The following is a 14693-nucleotide window of genomic DNA, read 5'->3' as shown; positions in this document are numbered from 1 at the left end:
ACATTGCCTGATAATTGCCTATGTCATTTTTTAATTATGAATCTTTTCCCTTATCTAATTCAGTACTGCTTGTTTTTTTTTCCCCAATACCCATGTGTTATCTTTTATTTTTTCCTTTTAAAAAATTGTGGTCCAGGGGCGCCTGGGTGGCGCAGTCGGTTAAGCGTCCGACTTCAGCCAGGTCACGATCTCGCGGTCCGTGAGTTCGAGCCCCGCGTCAGGCTCTGGGCTGATGGCTCGGAGCCTGGAGCCTGTTTCCGATTCTGTGTCTCCCTCTCTCTCTGCCCCTCCCCCGTTCATGCTCTGTCTCTCTCTGTCCCAAAAATAAATAAAAAAAAAAAAAAAAAAAAAAAAAAAACGTTGAAAAAAAAAAATTGTGGTCCAATATCTATAGGGGAAACACACAGGTCTTAAGTGCTTGGTTCTATGAATTCTAAGAAATGCATGCGCCTGGGTAATCCACAACCCTATCAAAATAGAGATCATCGCCATCATCCCAGAAAGTTCATAGCCCCCATTTTGTGTAGCTGGGTTATAAGATATACTTGTACAAAGTCAAAATAAAAACAAGATTTTCATTAACTTTGAAAATGAGTGGCATATTACTTTTCTAAGTCTTTTAAGTTAAGAAAATGGAGTCATCATCAACCCCACTCATTTTACTGTGACCTTCTTTGGAATTTGGAGGCAGCGTTGCAAACACATTACGCTGCAAACATCAGTCTGGAATCTAGGTCACCTGCCCTTTGATCCCAGCCTAGAGAGACAGCCAGTCCTTTGAGCAGGTCTGCCTTGGCTCTTCCTACAAAATCCACAAAAAGAATTTCACCTCACGATATTTATTCTTCAATATTAGTACTTGTAGTGTTTCTCAGCCTTTCTTTAAAGAGGAAAACACTAAGTTGCTTAAGTTTTTTTTTTTAAGAGGAAGCACAAGGCGAAGGCAAATTTGCACTGTTTGAGCAAGGGAGAGAACACGGTTAAGCTGATAAGAAACAAACCATGGGATTGTGTTTAAACAATTCTAAACCACAAAGATGAAAAGGAAGACATTTAATCAGTCATTCAAAGTTTTCTTTTTTCCTACATGAAGATAAACATCTGGACATTTGGAAACATTTGGGTAATTAGCTCATTTTTTTTTTTTCAGTTTTTCATCATAAACTAATTGAGCAACTTTTACTGAGGGCAGGGTTATCTATAAAGCATGTTGTTAGGTTCCTTGGGGATATAGAGTTGTATGGGCTCTGGAAAAGTTTATAGTCTACTTTACAATCACATTCAGCAAGGTAAGAGCCTTTAGGAAGGCACAATAGAGGAAGAGGGAGGTTGAATAAAGGGCATATGGATCTGGGAAGACCAGAGGAAAGTTCCTGGGGGAGTAACCTTGGAGATGAGACCTCATGGACAGCAGGTGGTAGAGGGGCAGCAGGTAGGCCAGGCAAAAAGAAACAGACCAGTGAAGACATAAAAGTGGGAAGAAATACATGAAAGGGAAACAAATTTTTGTTATTCTGTCAAAAGCTAAAGAAGCAAAATTCATGTTATTTTCGTTCGAAAATGGTAGTTATAACAAAATGTAACCCTGGGCTTAAAGAAATCTTCATGCATGTTTCATTCAAGAAATGTTACTGAGTGCCCGCTATGTATCTGTCACTGTTCCAGACTTTGGGCATACTCTGATGAAACATGATAGACCCAGTCCCTGAATTCATGAAGCCTACTGTCTAGCTGGGGAACCAGACAAAAGACGAGCAAATAAATAATACGTATTTTAAAATGAGGGGCGCCTGGGTGGCGCAGTCGGTTAAGTGTCCACCGTGATTCAGCTCAGGTCACGATCTCGCGGTCCGTGAGTTCGAGCCCCGCGTCAAGCTCTGGGCTGATGGCTCAGAGCCTGGAGCCTGCTTCCGATTCTGTGTCTCCTTCTCTCTCTGCCCCTCCCCCCTTCATGGTCTGTCTCTCTCTGTCTCAAAAATAAATAAACGTCAAACAACAACAACAACAACAACATCAGCATTAAAAAAAAAAAAAAGTAAAATGATGCAAAATGCCATAAATGAAAGAGATACAGACCTATATTAAGATGAATATAAGAGGAGAGACCCATTTTATATAGGATTATCAAAGAAGACTTCTCTGAGGAGGTGACATATCAGCTTGAATCTGAAGGACAAAAAGCAGCGAGGCTTTGAGGAATGGGAAGCATGGAGATGGTCCAGACAACAGAGCTGTTGTACAAAAGACTCTGACACAGAAAAAAATGGACGTGTTCCAGGGACTATAAGAGGAACAATGAGAAGATGAAGTAGGGCAAATAGGCAAAGACCAGATCTTGTGGATTCTCAGGGGTTGTGACACACAATTTACATCTTACTCTAAGTGCAATGCATACTCCCCCTGGAAATGTTTTAAGACTGAAGTGACATGACCTGATTTGCATGTTTCAAAGATTTGTTCCTATGACTAAGTCCTAGAGATCTACTATATAGCATAGTGCCTATAGTTATTAATATTGTATTATAGATGTTAAACATTTGTTAAAAGGGTAGATCACGAGAGTGTTCTTACCACAAAAATGATTAGTAATAATAATGATAATAAAGAAAGAAAACTGGAAGAAACTTTTGGAGGTGATGGGTGTTTCTCGTACAGATGGTGCTAATGTATAGTTATCTCCAAACTCATCAAGTTGTATACATTAAACATGTACAGCTTTTTGTGTGTCAATCATACCTCAGTAATGCAATTTAAAAAAAAATAAAATGGTCCAGGCCCCTGGGCGGCTCAGTCAGTTAAGCTTCTGACTCCAGCTCAGGTCATGATCTCACCATTTGTGATTTCGAGCCCTGCGTCAGGCTCTGTGCTGACTGCTGGGAGCCTAGAGCCTGCTTCAGATTCTGTGTCTCCGTCTCTCTCTGCTCCTTCCCTGCTTGAGCTCTGTCTATCTCTCTCTCAAAAATAAATAAACAATTAAAAAAATAATTAAAAATTAAAAAAAAATTTTAAGTGGGAAAAAAGTAAAGTTGATGTATTCTGAAAAAACACCATTCCTACCGTTATATGGAGAAAACGATTTGCAAAGAACAAGAATGAAAATGAGAAGGTCAAGGCTGTTGCAGGGCCTTGATGAGGCCTGAAGGAGGCCTTCCTGAGCCAGCTGGCTCTGGGGGTAAGAAGTTGGTGTATTTCAGAAAAATTTTGGGGGCAGAGAGCCAGGAGCAGCATAAAATCCTACTCCTATGCTACCGAAAGTTAACCATCTAAATGCTTGTGTGCAAAGAAAGAAAATGAGAAGAGGAAATACACATAGATTTTCACACTGAGTGATCAGAAATATCACAAATAGGGGTTCAGTGTTCCCTGTGTAATGATCCGTGAAAACTTAAACATGAAGAAAACTTTGGGATGAAGCAGTAAAAATTGTAGGTTTTGTTAAATGATAAACTTTTTTTAATGTTTATTCATTTTTGAGAGAGTACAAGTGGGGTAGGGGCAGAGAGAGGGGAACAGAGGATCCTAAGCAGGCTCTGTACTGACAGCAGACAGCCAGATGCAGGGCTTGAACTCTCAAGAAACCCCGAGATTATGAGATCATGCTGGGAGCAGAAGTTGGACGCTCAACCTACTGAGCCAGGTGCCCTTAATGCACTTTTTGACTATATTCATCGATCCTAATCTCTGCCACCCCCAACCTCACCCCCACCCCCACCTCCAGGCTGAGCATAGTCACAGGTATGCTGACAAATATTTAGTAGCTTGTGAGCCCTGATTTGCAGCCTTTGCTGGGTTCTATGGTATAAATATTCACTCCACGGCTGATTTCAACCTACCAACATTAAATAATATCACTGAACACAAAGTTTCGAGGAGATGTGTAAAAGCGCACCATTAGACAGTTTTGCCACCGCATAGCTACAACAGATATAAATAAATTCAAGAGCAGAGGTCATCGTAAAATGCATAATGAGGAAATGTTAAATTTTGAATATCAACTTGCTTTTAATAGAATTTATTTAATTGCACATTTATGTAATTTAGTTGTTAATAATGGTCACGCTTTAAAAGCGGCGCACAAAATTCCAGGAAATTTAACATGCGGTCTTACAAATGGGTCTTTCTGCAGCACACCGCCACCAATGGTTGGCTGTAGCACAGGATAAGCACCAATGAATGTGAGCGTCATTGAGCTAACGGCCTCCCTGAGCTAATGAAAATACATGTCTTATCACTCACATTCTAGAAAAGGTCTACCTGACCAGAATATTCATTAGTAAGCAGTTGTTAAGTATTAGCTACACACTCGATAACTGGGGGTTGGAGGTTGGGGGATACAAGTAACATGTATTTAAAGTTACCATATGCCAGTCAATGTCCTAGATTCTTTATTAACTGGATTAATACCTTCGATAGTCCTACAAGTAGCTACTATTATTATCCCTAGTTTTTTTTTTTTTCTCTTTTCAAATTTTTATTTAAATTCCAGTCAGCTAACATACTATTATCCCTGTTTTATGAAAAACATTGGAGCACAGAGACTGGGCAGATTGATAATGTAATGATTTGAATCCCTTCTCTAAAGTTAAAGATAAATAAGAAAAAAATGAAGTAAAATCTCTCCTTTAGTACATTCATGAAGTTTCACATATTTGAATATGTATTTCTTTCAACTGAAAATACTCATCTGAATATCCATAGTATGTTGTTCAAATACTGGAAGTCTTTTGCATTTTTAACTGCCTCGGTGCACTTGAAATCATGGCCTCTTTTAATAAAATGAGTCTTCATGGATATAAAAAAGAGAATAAAGTTAAATGATAATGTAAAAAAAAACAATTAATTGACTCTGTTAACATGGTCAATACTTGCATTTTTAATTAGCAGTGATTTAGCATACATTTTTTATAATCATTGGCTATTTCTCTTCATGCCACAGCTTGTAGAGATTTAAGTTATAAAAATAGTTGATATGTCTATAAAAAAAACACAAGCTCAGTTAAATGGAAAACAAAGAAAATAATTTGTACTATCAAATCATCTTTTTAAACTTCAGAGTGGGGCTGGGGGCCGGGGTGTGAGGGCTTCAGACTAAGAAATGCAAAACCTGCATGTAAGCTCACCTTTTAAAACAATTTCTGACCCAACTCTTTAAATCTATTTTGAAACCACAATAAATGTGCCTCCCAGAGGAAAAAAAAAAACCTGTTTATCCAAGTGCCTGTCACATTGGCTCACACCAAAAACAGCTTTGCAAAATCATTTCGCATAAAACTTAATAACGCCATAAGACTTCTCAGAATCCTCATGAATATAATAACTCAAATAATATTATTCAAGCATCTATATGTTTAAAGACAGACTTAATCAGTCTTTTGAGTACTGATTGGTTTTGGATTTCCATAGATTTATTTTAATTTTGAGACGTCTTAGTTCCAAGTCTTGAACAACCTAATTGCTTTCACAACAGAATTCCCCACCTCTGAAGGAAACGGGGTGACAGAGACTCCCCTCAGAAGGCTGAGTTGTTCTGCCTGTCTGGGCCACTTTTAGTCAATTATTTTCCATAGACAGCTCCCAATTTTCCCCGCCATTTCCAGGATCCCTTGTTAGAGTTTTCAAGGGCCAATGTTGCCCACCTTTGTAATAGAATTCCTCCCCTGGGCATGGAAATATTCCTGGAGCCTCCTTTAATAATTTTAACGGGGTGTGGTACAAAAAGATGTTTATTCCGTGCAGGGCGAAGTGCGGGGGAAATGCCTGTTTAATCATGGCTCATATTTTCTCCCCAGTTGAATTAACTCCACTCTGGATTTAGCATGAGGTAGCTGCAGTTTAAGGGTTTTAAGATAGACTAACGTGTCCGTTTAGAAAGCAGTGGGGGTACCTTCACTCCTCCAGGGCCACCTCCATCAGCTCTTTTCGACTGGAGGGAGGAACAGACAGATCACGGTGAAAATGGAAGGCAGAGGGCAGGCATTGGCCGCCATGCACAGGACACTGGACCCAGGCCTGGCCTCCCCTCCAAGAGGGAGCTCACAGGTGAACCTTGTTGGGTCACCTATGCTGCTTCTTGCCAAAAAGCACCAATGCCCTGGTCTTCGCATTTTCTGGGAAGGTCTGTTATTGAATTCTGAAAATAAATCTGGTTAAATGGCTCCTCTGCTTAAGACCTTTTGCTGACCATCCATCTTGCTTGGAACACATTCAAACCTCTCCATAGGAATCTAGCCCATGCCCACCTCCAGGGATGTTTTAAGTGGTGAATCTTTTGCCCGAAACTCTGTACTAGCATGTCCTTCCTGAAATTCAGGTCTCTGTTCAGAGGCCACTCCCCTCAAGCTATCTGCCATGTCATGTAGGGTGGGGAAAGTGAGAGGAAAAGGGAAGGAGCCAAGAGAGGGGAGTGTAGGTGGGTAAGGGGGGATTTGGTCCCTCTGAAGCTCTGCTGAGAGACTGTGTAGAACAGGCTTTGAAGGAAGGGAACAGGAGTACTGGCCCACCAATTCTTGTGTGTGTATACTGGTGGAGGGCAGCCCTGGGACATCACCGCATGCAGGCAGGATGCACCCCTGTGGCCAGAGAAGACCCTCAAGCAGAGTCACAGGTGATCAAAGGGGAAAGTCCTTGGCATCTGCCGTGGTGCCGAGGCAATATGGGATGTTGGCAGTGTGGATTACAAGCTATTTCATAATTCTGAGGGGACTAAATATATGGACGACATTCCTGGAATATGGCCAGTCTGGGACTGGGGCATCTTGGATTCAAGCCCCAGCTCCTGCTCTAACTCACCATGCACACTTGGGTGGCACCTTCCCTCTGGGGGACTATTTCTTTGACTGTAAAATGGGGATTTGAATCACAGCAGTGTTTTCAAACTATGGCATATGGATTGTAGGCGGCGCAGAGGTTAAGCTTCAGTAATAAATGGATGGATATGTTCTAATTTTAAGGGTTGTGCATTTTTTATTAGACAGGTAACTCTAATTACTAAAAAAAAATATACTCTGAATTCTCAGTAGCCTAAGACAGTAAGCATTAATTTCTCACTCATGGACAGTGCAGTGCAGGTTGGTGGAATGGCAGGAGAGGGTGAAGGGGTGAATGGGGTAGGTCTCTGATCTATAACATAGTTTAAAAATTAAGCTTCCTTCCCTTAGTTGACTCTGCTATTTTCAAGGAACCTAGAGTCCTAAATTATATTATTTTCATCTAGCCAGTAGACAAGGAAAGAAAGAGAGGGGGATAGATAGTGTAGGAGACTTTAGGAACCAGGTCTAGAAATGAGTAAATCATTACCACTGATTCTGACCATTCTTAATCTAACCATTCTTGGCCAGAATGCAGTCACATGGTCCCACCTAGCTTGGAAATGTTATCTTCTATGTGCCCAGGAAAGTAGCAAATGGGGTTTGATGATGCATACATAGAATTATCACTACTACTGTATATATGTACATACAGATATATAGAGATAAAGTTACAGATATGAAAAATATAACAACGCACCAAACATTTGATTTCATGGGTATTATTGCCTGTATATGGATAGGTGGAAATGTTGATCTAAATGATTGGTTTGAGGAGCACCTGGGTGGTTCAGTCGGTTAAGCTCCAACATCAGCTCAGGTCATGATCTCACAGTTCATGGATTCAAGCCTGGCATCAGGCTCTCTGCTGTCAGCACAAAGCCTGCTTCAGATCCTCTGTCCCTTCTCTCTCTGTCCCTCCTCCATTCTCTCTCTCTCTCTCTCTCAAAAATAAACAAACATTAAAAAACAAAAACAAAAAAATAGATGATTGGTTTGAAATTAAGTCCACAAAATTAGGTTAATAATAGTAGAAGAGTTATATAGATGTGGCAAATTACAAATGTAGGATATGAATGTCTCCCAACTATACAATTTTACAGGGAATTTGTTCAAGTTTTGTGTGGTTAAATGTGAACCTGAGTCATAGATAATTCAGCTCATTTCCCTGGGATTTAGGAATCAGTTAACTAATTGCAAAATAATGCTGCACAACAATTACCCTAAAACTAGTAGCTTAAAACAATAATCGTTTATTCGCCTGTCTGCAGAGAAGGTGAGGTTGCATGACCTAAGTTTGGCCCAGTTGGCCTTGACCACAGATTGGGGGCTGGGTGCAGGTCTGCTCCACATGTCTCTCATCCTCCTTAGAACCGTAGCTGCCCCTGGACAGAAGCACAGAGCATGAGAAGAAACAAGGTCTCGTAAGACCTAGTTTTGAAACTAACACACCATTGCTTCTATCCACAGGACATAAGCCAAAGCAAGTCACAGGGCTAAGCCTAGTATCAATGGAGTATGAAAATACATTCCACTGGAGAAACGGGGAAAATAGTCTAATCCACCACAGGTCCTGGTACAGACATTCAAAGGAAGAATGAAAGATCTTTGGGAGAAAAGTATGAGGGAATGAGAATAAAATTCACACCCTATCTACACAATTTTATTCATTGCCTAAATTTATTCTGGCATTGGTTTCTGTGATCATGTAGTTTCTTTACAGTTAATTGAATGATGAACACTGAAAACATGGAGAGTCAAATTAGAATAGTATAATGTGTCCCTTTCTCTCCTCTCATAAGGTACAAGTAGAGAACTTCCTCAGGGTCTCAGTATGAGCCTGACTAAAGCCTTAAGTGGGAACAAAATCCTTCACCTGGCAATGTCTTAATGGTTTTGGACAGTATACAGTAGGATCTTAAGATTAGCAACCCAGTACAGGTTTTTATTCCTTATGTGGCATTTCTATTAGTAAGAAAGGCACACTCTGCAATGTGCCTTTGCAGGTCTTCCCATCAGGCATTAGAGTCTATTTGCTCATACTCTGAATTTGGACCAGTCTTGTGACTTGCCTTAGATAGCAGAATGCAGCAGAAGTGATGATGCTGTACAAGTTCCAAAGCCTAGCTCAAGAGCCTTGCGATCTTCCATTCTTTCTTGGACCCTGCTGTCATTATGAGGACAAGTCCAAGCTAGCCTGCTGGCGAATGAGATAGCACATGGAAGAGAGCTGTGTTGCCCCTGCTAAGGTGACCTTGGCTGGAGAAGTACCCAGCCCACATGGCATCTGACCACAGATGTATGAGACCAGCCCAGATTAGCAAAACCACCCCAACTAATTCACAGACTTGTGAGATATAGTAAATTTTTCTTTCAAGACACTGAGTTTGGGTGCTGTTTGTAATGCAGTAGTATTTACTGGTACAGAGTGTACTAACCCTATGCTTTCACCTCCCTAATGCTTGATATTGAGCTTGGCTATGGTTCTTCGACTAATGGAATGTTAAGTGGATGTGACGTAAAGCTGAGGCTTTAAATGTGCTCATGTGGCTGGGCCAGGACTCTCTGTTGTTCCTTTGGCTTGAGTTCTGAAATGCAGACATGGGGAGCAGACTTGAAACTAACTTAAAACCCATACTCCATCCTGGACCAGCCAAGATCAGTGAAGCCATAGCTGACCTGCAGATTTGCAAGTGTAAACTAAAATATTTGTTACTGCATCCACTGAAATGTTGGTGTTTTTGTTAAGCAGCATTATCACAGCAGAAACTAGACTAATACTAATACTAATACTCATAGCAGAGTATTGATATATAAAGCTAGTATACTCTAGGACGCATATCATTTTACTCTATAAACTAGCAGTATCTTGAAAATATAAAACAATTGTTATTAATTATAGCATAATTGAATTGTACTAGGAAAATTTACAAGACAAAGAATCCTATTATGAATCCTTTTTGTAAAGTGTAGTTCGTGGAATAACATCTTTAATTATATTGACTTTTGAATTTAGATTTCTGATTTTTTTTAATTAATGTATTTATTGAGAGAGAGAGAGAGAGCATGAGCAGGGGAGGGGCAAAAAGAGAGGGGGAAAGAGAGAGAATCTCAAGCAGGCTCCACACTTGCAGCATGGAGCCTGATGCGAGGCTCAAACCCATGAACTGTGAGATCATGACCTGAGCTGAAATCAAGAGTTGGATGCTTAAACTGACTGAGCCACCCAGGTGCCCAGATTTCTTTTTTTTTTTTTTTTGGTTAGTTAGTTTGTTTATTTATTTATTTATTTATTTATTTCTAATCTCTAAACCCAACATGGGGCTTGAACTCACCACCTTGAGATCAAGAGTCATATGCTCTTCCAACTGAGCCAGCCAGATGCTCTTGAATTCAGATATCTTATATTCAATACTGAATTAAATGGAAATTTCTATGAATTCTAAAGAAGGGTTCTAGTCCTGATTCTGACAACTGATTTATTATTCTTTGACAAAACTAAACACTATTAGCATTATCTGAAAAATGCTGTCCTTTATCTAGTTTATAAGGGTAACAGAAAAGGAGATCCTAGATTTTTACAAAATAGTATGCTATTTAGTTCAAAACAGCACTTTTTAGAACATATGAGATTATACTATTATAAGAAATGTAGTCAAAACTTGTCTTCAGATATGCATCACAGAATATTTTTATTCTTATTTTTGTTTATCGAGGTACAATTTACAAACTGCGCAAATCTGATGTGTACAGCTCAATTAATTTTAATCTATTAATGTAGCATGTAATTACCAGACCAAAATATACAGCACCTCTAGCACTCTGGACTTTTCCTCATGCCCTATTCCTGTCTGCATCCCTCCCAAGGGACTATTCTGATCTCCCAGCATCTTAGATTCTTTGCCCCTATTCTTGAATTTCATATAAATGGAATTATGGGGAATGTGTTCTTTGGTATCTATTTTTTCCATTAAATATTATGGCTGTGAGAATCATCATTATTGTTACATGCAGTAGCCAGTCATCAGTTCATTTCCACTGATGATTGGTGTTCCATTGTATAGATATAGCAAAAATTACTTGTCCATTCTAAAACTGATGCACATTCAGATTTTTTCCAGCTGCGGACTATTAGAAATAAAGCTGCTATGAATATTCTCACACGTTTTTCTATTGATGTAACTATTTTGTTGCATGTATCTCTCTTAGTGGTATTTTATTTAAAGATATTTTTGTAACAGAAGTATCCAAAAACAGAGGTTAGCTAAGTAAATTATGATATATTCATACAAGATACTATGCTGCCATCATTAAAAGTTTTCTTTTAGAAGATTTTTAATGGTCATATGAACTATTGTTTCAGTTATGTCCCCAAACTATGTAAAATGTCTAAATAGGTATATAAACTATGTATATTTGCATGTGCATATGTATGTATGTGTTTGGTGTGTGTATGTATGTATATCAACAGGAAAGAACTATACCAGAAGGCAAATAGTGATAATCTGAAGGTGATAGAAATATGTATAATCGATTTTCCTTTTTTATAATTTTCCATATTTTCAACAGTGAAAACATATTGCTTTTATAATTACAAAAATGGTTAATAAAAAATTAAAAGAGGGGTGCCTGGATGGCTCAGTCAGTTAAGGATCTGACTCTTGGTTTTGGCTGAGGTCAAGATCTCTCCGTTTGTGAGTTTAAGCCCCGCATGGGGCTCTGAATTGACAGAGTGGAGCCTGCTTGAGATTTTCTCTCTCTCCCTCTCTGACCCCTCCCCCACTTACTCTCTCTCTCTACCTCTTTCTCTCTCTCAAAATAAATAAATAAACTTAAAAAAAAATAACAAATCTTCTATTCATTAGTAAAATCTTATGTTACAAACCACATTTTTGCAATGCTTTTTATTTTATTTTATATATATTTTTTTATTTGAGAGAGAGAGCATGGGCAGGAGAGAGGGGCAGAGGGAGAGAGAGAGAACCCCAAGCAGGCCCCACACTCAGGATGGAGCTTGACACAGAGCTCAATCCCACGACCCTGGGATCATGACCTAAGCCAAAATCAAGAGTTGGACACTTAACTGCCCAGGTACCTCGCTTTTTAAAAGTTTGTTAAATTTACTTAACCTAAATGATATATAAAATCTTACCCCTTAACACACCAGCTAATGAGTCAGGATTGATATTGTGAGGACAAGCAGGCATCCTCCTTCGTGTGTCTGCCTGGACTATTCCATAAATCCGGTTTCTCATTAATACTATTATCCAGTCGTACAATAACCAAGAAAAGGAAAAATAAGGAGAAATGCAACATTTCATTCCTATATTGAGATAATGAAAGTACCAGATTAATCTCAATAAATACATCTTTACAAAGTACCTAGAAAATACTAGCATGTGGTAATTGTGCATTATGTTGCAGAAATGAACCCTTCTATAATGACATATATGTTTACTATGTTTTGAAATATAACCTAATATTTCCTATTTATTATTGAATTTATAGTAGATATTTTTATTTTATATGCTATCTCCTAAGAATGTAAATATTTTATTGAGCAAAATCTTCATGACCTCAATTAGTCTACATTCTCATGTAATTTGGCATAAGAAGTCATCTGAAAAATCTCAACCAAAGTCAAAGTCAGCTTAGAAAGGAATCTGAGAAACATAAAATCCTTCAGCACCTTGTATTTCTGTTTAGAATTTCTTCTCTAGTCCGGGGGTCAGCAAATTATAGCCCATAGGCCACAGCCAGTCCACTGTCTCTTTTTGTATGGTCCCAGAGCTTTAACAGGTATACTTTAAATGATTATAAAAGTACATATGTAATGTCTTTAATTTTTCTTCTTGTCCCACGAGGCTGAAAATATTTACTATCTAGCCCTTTGTAGAAAAATTTGTTGACCCCTTCTCTACCTAGCCCGTCCACAACACTAAAAGCTTTTGTTTACATACTGGTGAAAACAAGTGGTATTTTGGCAGAGATAGTGCCATGTGGAAACAACACTAAACATTCAACACATCCATTTTATATTCCTTTTAAACACAGAGGAAATCTATATTTCTTAGCTGTTTTGCTGTTGTGCAGGGCCATGTGACTGAGTTCTGGCCAATGGCTTCCTGAGCAATCCTCCATCTATCTTTTCCTCTCTTCCCTTGTCTGCCGGATAAAGGTTCTAAAAAATGCATAGCCACTAAATGAAAAGAGCCTGGCCCCATTACTCAAAGGAAGTCTGCTCTCTAATACCAAAGTGTTCAAAGTATTATGGTATATGCAAGCAGTAAACTTTTATTTCGTTAAGTCATTGAGCTTTGGGGGGGGGGGGTAGTTGTTTGTTATAGCAGCTGATGCTACTTGCCCTGACTAATACATGTATAAAAAGCCTTTCAATATTGTTGTGCCTGATATCACCATCGCATATTGTTTACTCATATACACATACACAAAGAGTGTGAGAACAGTTTAGCCTTCAGTCTGTGTGAGTAACCAGAACATCCCTTAAAAGCATTATTTGGCTTTCATATCCCCAACAAAGAAAATCTTTATTCCAAAACACTACTTCCTACTCATCACATGGGGATAAAACAACTATAATTTCAGAACTAAGACACCAGGTAAATAAAGGAAAATCTCGACCTTTGTGAAATAACCATACCAAATTTGAGCTCCAAAAATGTGTAAACAGCTCTTTCATGCTTGTTCCTCCAAAGGGCTATTTCTCATTTAACTTTCATCATCCTGTTTAGAGTTTACCAAATGAGAATCTTCAGATTTCAGTTTAGACACATCTGGCTCACAAATGAGGCCCAACACCCCCAGTCATTGTGAAATCCTTGCCACAAGCATTGGTGATGAGATCTTGTGTTTATTAGTAAAGATGTGAGAAGCAGTCAGTTGCAAACTGTTGTGAGTGGATGTATCTCTGATGTGGCATCTTAGAGGTGTCCATTTGCTCTTTCTCTGCTGAGGAACTGCTGTCATTAAGTCCATTTCTAAATGCAAAGTTACTGCTTTTAGCTTTCTTTCAGACATAACCTCACCAGGAGCTTTTGAAAAGATTATTTCCACTACTCCTTAGTTGTTAAAAAAGAGCGACCATTTCTTGTCTGTTCGTTTTCTCATCTGACTGAGCTCTTTGTAATTTCTCTAGGTATATTTAGCTTCCTTGTATTTTTTTAATGCAACATAGAGTTAGTGTATTTATTATTTTTAAATCACTGAAGCCAATTGTGATTAATAACAAATGTATTTCTCTTTTGTCTTACACCAAGTCTGGCTTGCTATTTCCGAAGAAGAAGAAGAAGAAGAAGAAGAAGAAGAAGAAGAAGAAGAAGAAGAAGAAGAAGAAGAAGAAGAAGAAGAAGAAGTTGTTGTTTGAGGCTAGATGATTAAGAGTTAATTGATAAGGGAGCCTGGGTGGCTCAGTTGGCTATATGCCCAAATCTTGAATTTGACTCAGGTCATGATCTCATGGTATGTGAGTTTGAGTCCCACATCAGGCTCTATGCAGACAGTGCAGAGCCTGCTTAAGATTCTCTCTCTCCCTCTCTCTGTCCCTCCCCTACTTGTGTGTGCTTTCTCTCAAAATAGATAAACTTTAAAAATAATAATTATTAAAAAAATAATGAATTGATAATGACTTCTGATTAGACCAAATGAAAAAATAACTGACTCACATAGAAAAGTCACCCTCTAATATGGTCATAGCCCATTGCCCTCTGGGGACTGGACAAGGTTGACAACTTAGAACAAAGTGGCGTAGTTTGCTGGGAAATTAGATGAACTTGTGTTTTTCTCTTTCCACATAAAAAAAGTACCAACATATCCTCAGTCAAGAATTCTCACCTAACCTTACAAAATGATTCAAGATCTTTGCATCTT

The sequence above is a fragment of the Neofelis nebulosa genome, chromosome 9 (genome assembly GCF_028018385.1).
Source record: "Neofelis nebulosa isolate mNeoNeb1 chromosome 9, mNeoNeb1.pri, whole genome shotgun sequence".
Taxonomy (NCBI): Eukaryota; Metazoa; Chordata; class Mammalia; order Carnivora; family Felidae; genus Neofelis; species Neofelis nebulosa.
Note: the sequence above shows the minus strand (reverse complement) of the source record.